Below are 13,776 nucleotides of genomic sequence, written 5' to 3' on the forward strand. Positions count from 1 at the left end.
GTAGAAATGAATGAACTATATCGCCAGACTGGCTAGAATGCTTATCTACACAGGCTGGCCTTGGCTCTAGACGAGGTGGGAAGGCTTGAGAACTATACAGCCTTTCTACCAGTGTCAAGAAGAGACAGAACATTTAGAAAAGCTGACGTAATTTTCAGTTTATAATCTGTGGTAAAATGTATCATGAGCAGTACTCACGAGAATAAACGCAGCTGGATGATTTCAAAGGCTGGTCTCTGTCCATTTTATACAAATAAGGGTCTTACAAACTCTTATGAATTGACAGAGTGATTCATTTTAATTGGGTATTAAAACCGAGGAATTTAATTCCTGCAACAATTTAAAGGCAATGCTTCCAAATACTAATTGAGTGTATGTAAACTTCTGACCCAATGGGAATGTGATGAAAGACATAAAATCTGAAATAAATAAGTCTCTACTATTATTGTGACCTTTCACATTCTTAAAATAAAGTGCTGATCCTAACTGACCTAAGACTAGCAATTTTTAATAGGGTTAAATATCAGGAATTGTGAATACTGAGTTTGAATGTATGTGGCAAAGGTGTATGTAAACTTGCGACTTCAACTGTATATACATATATAAACTGTATAACACAGGGCTGTAAACCCAAACAAATAGCGAGGTGTAGATTTCTAATAAATACACAGGACGAGACCCGTAATAACAAGTGCACGCTAACACGGTAACACGCAATCCGATACAACAGAGCACAGGTACTCACAAGACCAATGGACATGGAACAATAATCAACAACGACAATGGGAAACAGAGAGCACATATATACACATGAGTCAGGGGAATGGGAACCAGGTGTGCGTATTGAGACAAGACAGTCCGGGGTTGGTGGTAATGATCCAGTTCTGTGACGCATAGAAGGCCGGTGACGTAGACCTCCGGAGCTGGTGAACGGAATGAGCAGCAGTACAGGGGGAATCCGTGAGTCTGACATTGTAATTTGTGTTGTTTAATGTTTTAGGTACTCCTGAGAAAACCAGCAAAACAGGCTGTCGTCTTTGTGATTTAGTGGATGTCAAGAATCTAGCTAGCTAAAGCATTTACTGCAAATTGAATGTAAGAAAGTTTAATCTTTCTCTGCTGATATTTGACATCCATTGCAGCTGAAGTTACGTAGCTAGCTAACTATTTTCTTGCTTACTGTGTAGTGGAGGATAAAAAACCTGTAATGCCTATGGATGTGTAGCTAGCTATGTAGTCGATCTTAAACATTTGGTATACATATTAGTTCAGAATCTAGCTGTGAACCTCAGCTATTATAGCCTGTTGTATTGATTTCAAAATAGTCTGAATGGCATTAATGAAACCTATGGAATAAGTAGAATATAATACAACTTTATTGTGCAAAGGATGCAACTAGTATATACACGTAGTTATTACCAGGCATGCGATCCCTAAATTGTAGTCTGTACATTGAATATATTCACTGATCATGTACTCTATTTTGGCAAATAATGGTGCGGTTAAGGTATGAATGTCAGTGAGACATTATTTTTCAGCCATGTCCAAAACCAGGAGTATCAAACTCCAGACTTTGAATGATGCTGTGTCAGCATGTATGTATTGCAATTATACTCCCCACAATGTTTACCAATCCTGGTCCTGGGACAGCAATGGTTACACATTGTAACTACGCAATAGACTAGAAACATGGTTGAGCTAACTAGCTGCTGCTACTCTCTTTTTCATATATGCATAGTCACTTTAACTATACATTCATGTACATACTACCTCAATTGGGCCGACCAACCAGTGCTCCCGCACATTGGCTAACCGGGTTATCTGCATTGTGTCCCGCCACCCACCACCCGCCAACCCCTCGTTTACGCTACTGCTACTATCTGTTCATGAGATATGAATAGTCACTTTAACCATATCTACATACTATCTCAAACAGCCTGACTAACCGGTGTCTGTATGTAGCCTCACAACTTATATAGCCTCGCTACTGTATATACTCTGTCTTTTTACTGTTGTTTTATTTCTTCACTTGCCTATTGTTCACCTAATACCTTTTTTGCACTATTGGTTCGAGCCTGTAAGCATTTCACTGTAAGGTCTACACTTGTTGTGTTCGGCGCACGCGACACATACACTTTGATTTGATTAATAAAGGCTGATTTGTAATTAATATATACAGAAACTCAATACAAAAAAACAGTACACTACTCTTCCTATCTATCATGTAAATACTCTAAAACCAGTTCCTCTCAATATCTAATTTCCTACATCTGCACTGATCTGAGGACACAGGATAGGTGTATTATTTCATCAAATAAGAGACTTAATTTCAACCAGTAGAGAATGTGAAATGCTTTATTTAAAGAAGTTCATTATCCAAGTGTTATAAATATGTAATACATGTATTACAAATATTACTTGTAATATTATAAATACAAGTTCAATCTGTATTTCAATTCACATCTGGTGTGCATAAAAAAACTGAGGAAGAAAGAGGTGAAGAGAGAGGTGTGAGTGTAAAAGGAGGAGGAGCAGGGGAGACAGCATATGATTAATGAATTACAGTGCTACTAAACTTAATATTATCTCAGTTCATCACCATTACAAAATAATGTCTCTAGTGATGTCTCCTAAACAGCCGTGGGTCCCCAGTAGGCCCGAAGATTATCTTAAAAGCAGGCGAGTTGGCGATTCATTCAGGAGGTGAAATGCAAAACTGACCCTGGATCACTAACTCTGGGACTACTACATCTCTATCTGTATTTCAATGTAAAGCATCTCTTTAATAATACTTCCTGTAGACCCGAGCAAGTTATCATGCTGAAACTCTCTGGGATATGGGGCGGTATTTTCACATCCATATGAAAAGCATGCCCAAAGTAAACTGCCTGCTACTCAGGCCCAGAAGCTAAGATATGCATATCATTAGTAGATTTGGATAGAAAACACTCTGATTTTAAAACTGTTTGAATAATGTCTGTGAGTATAACAGAACTCATATGGCAGGCGAAAACCTGAGAACAATCCAACCAGGAAGTGGGAAATCTGAGGTTTGTAGTTTTTCAAAGCTTGGCCTATCGAATACACAGTGTCTATGGGGTCAAATTGCACTTCCTAAGGCTTCCACTAGATGTCAACCGTCTTTAGAAACTTGTTTGAGGCTTCTACTATAAAGGAAGGGGGTATGAGGGATCTTTGAGTCAGTGGTCTGGCAGACTGTCACAGGCTCATGACGCACGGTCACGAGAGAGTTAGCTCTCGTTCATGGCTTTTCTATAGACAATGGAATTCTCCGGTTGGAACATTATTGAACATTTATGATAAAAACATCCTAAAGATTAATTCTATACAACATTTGATATGTTTCTACGAACAGTAATCTAACTTTTTGGTAATTTCGTCTGACCTTTCCGCTTGAAGTTGCTTGCACGTTTCAATTTGTTTACCAAACGCCCTAGCAAAAGGAGGTATATGGACATAAATTATGAACTTTATCGAACCAATTAAACATTTATTGTGGAACTGGGATTCCTGGGAGTGCATTCTGATGAAGATCATCAAAGGTAAGTGAATATTTATAATGCCATTTCTGACTAATGTTGACTGCGCAACATGGCGGATATTTATTTTGGTTGGTTTGGGCTCTGAGCTCCGTACTGAGATTATTGCATGCTATGCTTTTTCCGTAAAGTTTTTTTCAAATCTGACACTGCGGTTGCATTAAGGAGAAGTGTATCTAAAGTTCCATGCATAACACTTGTATTTTCATCAACATTTATAATGAGTATTTCTATAAATAGATGTGGCTCTCTGCAAAATCACTGCATGTTTTGGAACTACTGAACTACTGAACATAACACGCCAATGTAAAATGAGATTTTTGGATATAAATATGTACTTTATTGAACAAAAATTACATGTATTGTGTAACATGAAGTCCTATGAGTGTCATCTGATGAATATCATCAAAGGTTAGTGATCCATTTTATCTCTATTTGTGCTTTTTTTGACTCTCTTTGGCTGGAAAAATGTCTGGGTTTTTCTGTGACTTGGTGGTGACCTAACATAATCGTTTGTGGAGCTTTTGCTGTAAAGCATTTTTGAAATCAGACACTGTGGCTGGATTAACGAGAATTATATCTTTAAAATGGTGCCTAATACTTGTATGTTTGAGAAATTTGATTCATGAGATTTCTGTTGATTTGTATTTGGCGCCCTGCAATTTCAACCCCAGTCCCAGACAGGTTAAATTAAGGCCCGGTCCATTTTGCTTCTGCCACACATACCCCTATTTCTCTTCCACCGCACCGGGTTTGACATTCTCCCAGGTACCACTCCGCCCTGGGGAAGACTGTACTCTCTGTCGGCTCCGGAGACCAAGGCTATGGAAATCTACATTAAGGACTCCCTAGCTGCAGGGTTCATCCATCCTTCTGCCTCCCACGCCAGCACAGGATCCTTCTTTGAGGAGAAGAAGGACAAAACCTTGCACCCGTGCATCGACTACCGGGGCCTCAACAACATCACAGTAAAGAACCGCTACCACTCATCTCCTCGGCCTTCGAGCCACTCCAGGGGGCCACCGTGTTCTCCAAGCTGGACCTACGGAACACCTACCACCTGGTGCGGATATGGGAAGGGGATGAGTCAGCGGTCACTACCAGTATCTGGTCATGCCATTTGGCCTTACCACTACTGTGCTCCAGGCTCCGGTTAATGATGTTCTCTCGCGACATGTTGAACCGGTTTGTTTTCGTCTACCTCGACGACAGTTTGGCGCCTTAGAAAAAAACTTGTCTCCATTGACAGTCCACAGTCCGAAGGTAACCTGCCTAAATGATTACCACCTCATAGTACTCATGTCGGTAGTCATGAAGTGATTTGAAAGGAGGGTCATGAATCACATCAACACCATCATGCCGGAAACCCTAGCCCACTCCAATTCGCATTCTGCCCCAACAGATCCACAGATGACACAATCTCAATCGCACTCCACACTGCCCTTTCCCACCTGGAAAAAAGGAACACCTATGTGAGAATTCTGTTCATTGACTACAGCTCAGCGTTCAACACCATCATTCCCACAAAGCTCATCACTAAGCTAAGAACCCTGGGACTAAACACCTCCCTCTGCAAATGGATCCTGCACTTCCTTACAGGCCACCCCCAGGTGATAACGATAGGCAACAACACATCTGCCATGCTGATCAAACACTGGGGCCCCTCAGGGGTGCTTAGTCCCCTCCTGTAGTCCCTATTCACCCACGACTGCATGTCATTTAATTTTTATTAGGTTAATTTATGACGGTATTTTATGGTGCTAGGAAGACGTTAGGTGACTTGGTGAGAGGTATCAGTAGCTTCAAGAGGCTTCATTCTGGCACTTATCACAACCCCCATCATTACTCACCAAATCTGGAGTTTCACTGTGCAACTATCATCATTTACAGTGCCTTGCGAAAGTATTCACCCCTTGGCATTTTTCCTTTTTTGTTGCCTTACTACAACCTGGAATAAAAATGTTTTGGGGGGGGGGGGGTTGTATCATTTGATTTACACAACAAGCCTTTCCACTTTGAAGATGCAAAATATTTTTTTATTGTGAAACAAACTGTCACGCCCTGACTGTAGATTGCTTTGTATGTTTCTATTTTTTGTTTGGTCAGGGTGTGATGTGGGTGGGTATTCTATGTTGTATGTCTAGGTGGGCACCGTGTTATGCCGTGAGGCATGCCGCGCAGGCATAGCCCGGTGCGCTACATCGCAGCTCCTCGTATCGGCCGGGCAAGAGTGGGCATTGAGCCAGGAGTAATGAAGCCGGCTAGGGCGTATCTGGTCTCCAGTGCGTCTCCTCGGCCCGGGTTATATGGGCACCAGCCCTACGCACGGTGTCCCCGGTTCGCCAGCACAGCCCAGTGGGGTCTGTTCCACCCCGCCGCACTTGCCGGGCTACAGGGAGTATCCAGCCAGGACAGGTTGTGCAGGCTCGGTGCTCAAGACCTCCAGTGCGCCTCCACGGTCCGGTCCATCCGGTGGCTCCTCCACACACCAGGCCTCCTGTGGCAGCCCCACGCACCAGGCCGTCTCTCCGTCTCCTCCCTCCAGGTGCTCCCGCCTGTCCAGCGCTTCCAGAGTCTCCCTCCTGTCCAGCGCTTCCAGAGCCTCCCTCCTGTCAGGAGCTGCCAGAGCCGCCCGTCAGTCAGGGTCTCCCAGAGTCGCCTGGAAGGGCCACAGTGGCCCTTCACTCCGGCGCTGCCGGAGTCTCCCGCCTGTCCAGTGCTGCCGGAGTCTCCCGTCTATTCGGGGCCCGCTGCAAGGGTCCCCAGTCCGAGGTCGGCAGCGAGGGTCGCCGCTCCAAAGGTGCCACTTAAGTGGGCCAAGACTATGGTGGAGTGGGGTCCATGTCCCGCGCCAGAGCCACCACCGCGGACAGATTCCCACCCAGACCCTCCCCTATAGGTTCAGGTTTTGCGGCAGGGGTCTGCACCTTTGGGGGTACTGTCACGCCCTGGCCGTAGATTGCTTTGTATGTTTCTATTTTTTGTTTGGTCAGGGTGTGATGTGGGTAGGTATTCTATGTTGTGTTTCTATGTTTAGGCCTGGTATGGTTCCCAATCAGAGGCAGCTGGTTATCGTTGTCTCTGATTGAGAACCATACTTAGGCAGCCTGTTTTCCCACTATGGGTGTGGGTAGCTGTTTTCTGTTTCGTATCTGTACCAGACAGAACTGTTTTGGTTTCATTCGTTCACGTTGTTGTTTTTGTGTTTTTCAGTGTTCTATTAAAATAATTAAGAACACGTACCACGCTGCGCCTTAGTCCTCACTTTCTAAGACAAAAAAATGAAAACAGAGCCACCTTTTTCTGCAATTACAGCCGCAAGTCTCTTGGGGTATGTCTCTATAAGCTTGGAACATCGAGCAACTGGGATTTTTGCCCATTCTTCAAACTGCTTCAGCTCCTTCAAGTTGGATGGGTTCCACTGGTGTACAGAAATCTTTAAGTCATACCACAGATTCTCAATTGGATTGAGGTCTGGGCTTTGACTAGGGCATTCCAAGACATTTAAATGTTTCTCCTTAAACCACTCGAGTGTTTAAGTATGCTTAGGGTCATTGTCTTGCTGGAAGGTGAACCTCTGTCCTTGTCTCAAATCTCTGGAAGACTGAAACAAGTTTCCCTCAAGAATATCCCTGTATTTAGCGCATCCCTTCATTTCTGACCAGTTTCCCAGTCCCTGCTGATGAAAATCATCCTCACAGCATGATGCTGCCACCACCATGCTTCACTGTGGGGATGGATTTCTCGGGGTGATGAGAGGTGTTGGGTTTGCACCAGACATAACGTTTTCCTTTATGGCCAAAAAGCTCAATTTTAGTCTCATCTGACCAGAATACCTTCTTCCATATGTTTGGAAATGTCTCCCATATGTCTCCCACATGCCTTTTGGCGAACACCAAATGTGTTTGCTTATTTTTTCTATAAGCATGGATTATTTTCTGGTCACTCTTCATTAAAGGCCAGCTCTGTGGAGTGTAAGTGTTAAAGTGGTCCTATGGACAGATACTCCAATCTCTGCTGTGGAGCTTTGCGGCTCCTTCAGGGTTATCTTTAGTCTCTTTGTTGCCTCTCTGATTAATGCCCTCCTTGCCTGGTCCATGAGTTTTGGTGGGCGGCCCTCTCTTGGCAGGTTTGTTGTGGTGCCATATTCTTTCCATCTTTTAATAATGGATTTAACGGTGCCCCGTGTGATGTTCAAAGTTTCTGATATTTTTTTACAACTCAACCCTGATCTGTACTTCTCCAGAACTTTGTCCCTGACCTGTTTGGAGTGCTCTATGGTGCCACTTGCTTGGTGGTGCCCTTGCATAGTGGTGTTGCAGACTCTGGGGCCTTTCAGAACAGGTGTATATATACTGAGATCATGTGACACTTAAATAAAGTCCCCCTGTGTGCAATCAAACTAATTATGTGACTTCTGAAGGTAATTGGTTGCACCAGATCTTTTTTAGAGACTTCAAAGCAAAGGGGGTGAATACATATGCACGCACCACTTTTCCATTTTTATTTTTATAAATTTTTGAAACAGGTAATTTTTTTCATTTCACTTCACCAATTTGGACTATTTTGTGTCTGTCCATTACATGAAATTGAAAGAAAAATCTATTTAAATTACAGGTCGTAATGCAACAAAATAGGAAAAACACCCAGGGGGATGAATACTTTTGCAAGGCACTGTACTTCAGTCACACCAGCTACATACTTCCAAAAAAGGTCTAAAAATAATCTACAAGTAACCGAAAAAAGGCATTGTAATGTGATAAGGTGCGTCTCGGTGAGAGGTGTAGGAGTCAGGCGCAGGAGAGCAGGGATTTCTGAGAAGCGTGTATAATATAGATATATGTATACATAGTCCACCAATACAAAATTGGCCCAGATGAATATCCAAACTACGCTCTCGAAGGAAGGAAACTCGTGTCAATACACGGAGGAACAACCACAGTTCCGACACCACATACACATACGTAAATGCGAAAACAATAAACAGCATAGAATACCGAACGCAAATACCCACAAGCTTAATACTGCAGGAATTAAGGCAGGTAACAGGTGCCCTATATACACACAGAAATAAAAGCAATTGAAACCAGGTGTGAAAAGTAACACCGACAAAACAACCAGAAAAGGAAAAAGGGATCGGTAGCGGCTAGTAAACCGGCGACGCCGAGCACCGCCCGAACAGGGAGAGGAGTTACCTTCGGTAGAAGTCGTGACAGTACCCCCCTCCCCCTGACACGCGGCTCCCTCAGCGTGACGACGCCGTCCTCGAGGACGAACCGGAGGACGAGGCGCAGGGCTATCCGGATGGAGGCGGTGAAACTCCCTTAGCATAGGTGGATCCAGTACGTCCTCCACCGGCACCCAGCATCTCTCCTCCGGACTGTACCCCTCCCAGTCCACGAGGTACTGAAGACCCCCCACCCGACGCCTCGAGTCCAGGACCGAACTCCAGGACCGATGTCCAGGGGGGGCGGAGGGACCTCCCGCACCTCATCTTCTTGAAGCGGACCAGCCACCACCGGCCTGAGGAGAGACACATGAAACGAGGGGTTAATACGGTAATACGGGGGGGAGCTGTAACCTATAACACACCTTGTTCTTATTATTGTTCTTATTCTCCTCAGGACTTTGAATGGCCCCACAAACCGCGGACCCAGCTTCTGGCAGGGCAGGTGGAGGGGCAGGTTTCGGGTCGAGAGCCAGACCCGGTCCCCCGGTGTGTACACCGGGGCCTCGCTGCGGTGGTGGTCGGGCCTTCTGCCGCCCTTCGGCCCTTTTAAGGTACCCGTGTGCGTCTCACCCAATCGTCCACCACAGGAGCCTCGGTCTGGCTCTGATGCCATGGTACCAGGACAGGCTGATAGCCCAACACACATTGGAAGGGCGACAGGTTTGTAGAGGAGTGGCGGGGTGAGTTCTGGGCCATCTCTGCCCAGGAGATGTACTTCGCCCACTCCCCTGGCCGGTCCTGGCAATACGATCGCAGAAACCTACCCACATCCTGGTTCACTCTTTCCACCTGCCCATTACTCTCGGGGTGAAACCCAGAGGTTAGGCTGACCGAGACCCCCAAACGTTCCATGAACGCCTTCCACACCCTGGACGTGAACTGGGGACCCCGATCAGAAACAATATCCTCAGGCACCCCGTAGTGCCAGAAGACGTGAGTAAACAGGGCCTCCGCCGTCTGTAGGGCTGTAGGGAGACCGGGCAAAGGGAGGAGACGACAGGACTTAGAAAACTGATCCACAACGACCAGGATCGTGGTGTTGCCCTGTGATGGTGGCAGATCGGTCAAGAAGTCAACCGACAGGTGTGACCAAGGCCGCTGTGGAACGGGAAGGGGTTGTAACTTCCCTCTGGGCAGGTGCCTAGGAGCCTTGCACTGAGCGCACACTGAGCAGGAGGAAATATAAACCCTCACGTCCTTGGCTAAAGTGGACCACCAGTACTTCCCACTAAGACATCGCACCGCCCTACCGATCCCCAGGTGACCAGAGGAGGGGGACGTGTGAGCCCACCAAATTAACCTGTCTCTAACCTCCAGCGGAACATACACCCGTCCCGCTGGACACTGTGGTGGAGTAGGCTCAACACGCGATGCTCGCTCAATGTCTGTGTCCACCTCCCACCTCACAGGTGCCACTAGACAAGAAGCCGTGAGGATGGGCGCAGGATCAATGGCCCGCTCCTCCGTATCATATAGTCGGGACAGTGCGTCTGCCTTAGTGTTCTGGGAGCCTGGTCTATAGGAGATGGTAAACCTAAATCGGGTGAAAAACATGGCCCACCTTGCCTGACGAGGTTTCAGTCTCCTCGCTGCCCGAATGTACTCTAGATTACGGTGGTCAGTCCAGATGAGAAAAGGGTGTTGGGCCCCCTCAAGCCAATGTCTCCACACCTTCAGGGCTCTGACAACAGCTAGCAGCTCCCGATCCCCCACGTCATAGCTTCGCTCCGCCGGGCTGAGCTTCCGAGAAAAGAAAGCACAGGGGCGGAGCTTCGGTGGCGCACCCGAGCGCTGGGAGAGCAAGGCTCCAACCCCAGCCTCGGATGCGTCCACCTCCACTATGAATGCCAAAGAGGGGTCCGGATGCGCCAGCACGGGAGCCGAGGTAAAAAGAGCCTTCAGGCGACCAAAAGCCCTGTCCGCCTCAGTCGACCATCCCAGACGCGTCGCCCCCCCTTCAGCAGTGACGTAATGGGAGCAGCCACCTGCCCAAAACCCAGGATAAACCTCCGGTAGTAGTTGGCAAACCCTAAGAACCGATGAACCTCCTTTACCGTGGTTGGAGTCGGCCAATTACGCACGGCTGCAATGCGGTCATCCTCCATCACCAACCCCGATGTGGAAATGCGATACCCAAGGAAGGAGACGGCCTGCTGGAAGAACGAGCATTTCTCAGCCTTGACGTACAGGTCATGCTCCAACAGTCGCCCAAGTACCCTGCGCACCAGAGACACATGCGCGGCACGTGTAGCGGAATAGACCAGAATATCATCGATGTAAACCACCACACCCTGACCATGCAGGTCCCTGAGAATCTCATCCACAAAAGATTGGAAGACTGCTGGAGCATTCTTCAACCCGTACAGCATGACGAGGTACTCATAATGGCCGGATATGGTACTAAACGCTGTCTTCCACTCATCTCCCTTCCAGATACGCACCAAGTTATATGCACTCCTGAGATCCAGTTTTGTGAATAACCGTGCTCCGTGAAATGACTCAATCGCTGTGGCAATGAGAGGTAGCGGGTAACTATACCCCACCGTGATGGAATTTAGACCTCTATAGTCAATGCACGGACGCAGACCTCCCTCCCTCTTCTTCAGAAAGACCACCCCTGTAGAGCCCTCTGTTGCCATGAAATCCTGGGGTTGTGACGGGCCAACCAGGGGATCCCCAACACCACCGGAAACGCAGGAGAATCAATGAGGAAGAGACTAATTCTCTCCTCATGACCCTCCTGCGTAACCATACCCACTGGAGCCGTGACCTCCCTGACTAGCCCTGACCCCAATGGTCGGCTATCTAAGGCGTGCACTGGGAAGGGTTTGTCAAGCTGAACAAGGGGAAACCCTAACCTGTTCAATAAAATTCCCCGCCGCGCCTGAATCTACTAGCGCCTTATGCCGGGAAAGAGGGGAAAATTCAGGAAAAACAATCCATACATACATGTGACCAACAGGGGGCTCTGGGTGAGCCTGGTGCCGACTCACCTGAGGTGTCTGGGCAGTGCTCGGCCTGGCGTCTCGACTCTCGGGGGGACCCCCCCAGCACCGGTCAGCAGTGTGCCCTCTGCGACCACAGCTGGCACCGGAAAGGCCCCCTCCTCTGGTCTTCCTCGCTGCAGCACCTCCTAGCTCCATGGGTGTTGGAGTGGTGGAGCTGGGGGATGGAACTGACAGAGCCCGATCTGGACGTCCGCGGGTCGCCAGCAAGTTGTCCAACCGAATGGACATGTCGATCACCTGGTCCAAGGACAGGGTGGTGTCTCTACAGGCCAGCTCCCTACGGACGTCCTCACGCAAACTACACCTATAGTGATCGATCAAGGCCCTGTCATTCCATCCCGCGCCAGCGGCCAAGATTTTTGGGGCTGACTCTCGGGCTTCCGTCCGTGTCGCTGTGCTCGTCTCTCCAACTCCATTCTCCTATAACCCTCCTCGCACTGCTCCAGCGAATCCCAGGCGGGCTCCGGCACTCTCCCTGGGATAACCGCCCACCTGTCTATTTCCTCCCAAGTAGTATAGTCCATACTTCGCTGCTCCTGCCTGTCACCACGCCGCTTGGTCCTGTTGTGGTGGGTGATTCTGTTACGGGATTTTTCCAGTGAAAGAGAGGAGGACCAAAATGCAGTGTGGTTATTTCGATACATGTTTAATAAAAGATAAACACAAACAATACAAAAACAATAAACGTAACGTGAAAACCTAAACAGCCTATTCTGGTGCAAACAAACACTGAGACAGGAACAATCACCCACAAACCCCAACACCAAACAGGCTACCTAAACATGGTTCCCAATCAGAGACAATGACTAACACCTGCCTCTGATTGAGAACCATATCAGGTCAAACACAGAAACAGACAAACTAGACACACAACATAGAATGCCCACTCAGATCACACCCTGACCAAACAAAACATAGAAACATACAAAGCAAACTAAGGTTAGGGTGTGACAGCTGTACCTAAGAGTTCACGGAGGAGGAGGAAAGCAGTCCCATGGGGGAGTGTGGTGAGGAGTAGGAACAGGGCATTTAGAGTATTGAAAAGTATGCATAACTTCCAACATCTGATTCAGTACAAGCAGGCCCAGGCCCTAGTGAAGAGAACTATCCGTCAGGCCAAGAGGTCATGTTGGCGACGGTTTTGTGATACAATTGGAAGGGCGACACCCGTGGGAGATCCTTTATCCAGTATGAGATCCTTTATCCAGTATGCAAGGGAGTTTAGTCCAACGGTAGCTATTCCTGTAAATCCACAATGGCTACTCCCGCTTCCAGTAGTTGATCTAGAGGTGTTGTAGAGACTACAGAAAGATAGGGAGGGTGTTGATCCATTTGATTTGTTTAATATATCTCTGGATAATGTGTATCAGGATTTTGTGGCCATTTACAGATGGTTCAAAAGATCCAATGACAGGACGTACTGGGTCAGCATTTGTAGTGGAGAAATGTGGGGTGGCAGTCAGGAAATGTATTACAGATCATCTATCTGTATATAAGGCGCAGCTTTACTGTTTGCCTTGCAGTGGGTGGAGGAAGTCAAGCCAGACAGAGTAGGTAGTTATTTGCTCTGATTAATGTGCAGTGTTGATTAGTCTGCAGTCCTTTAGCTCATGTAGCAGACAATACCTGCTTTATGAGGTACTACAAACCCATTGCAGGATTAGACAGATGAGTATACAGATAAGATTTACTTGGGTCCCAGCCATGTGGGAGTGGAGGGCAACGAGGCAGTTAATGTACTGGCTAAACAAGCACTTAGTAGTGGGGATGTTGATGTTGTAGTTTCAATGAGCAAAAAGCCTGATATGGCCTATGACAGAATAGAGATACTAAGGGAAGGCATTTATTTTAAGTACAGAGGAAAGTCCTGGCAGGAGGGACAGAAGAGAGGATGCTATTTTTTACAAGATTAAGGGTGGACACAGCCGGTTGAACAAAACATGAAATGTGACAGGAAAGCATCCTACAGGAAAGTGTG

This window comes from Oncorhynchus tshawytscha, linkage group LG06 (assembly GCF_018296145.1).
Source record: "Oncorhynchus tshawytscha isolate Ot180627B linkage group LG06, Otsh_v2.0, whole genome shotgun sequence".
Lineage (NCBI taxonomy): Eukaryota > Metazoa > Chordata > Actinopteri > Salmoniformes > Salmonidae > Oncorhynchus > Oncorhynchus tshawytscha.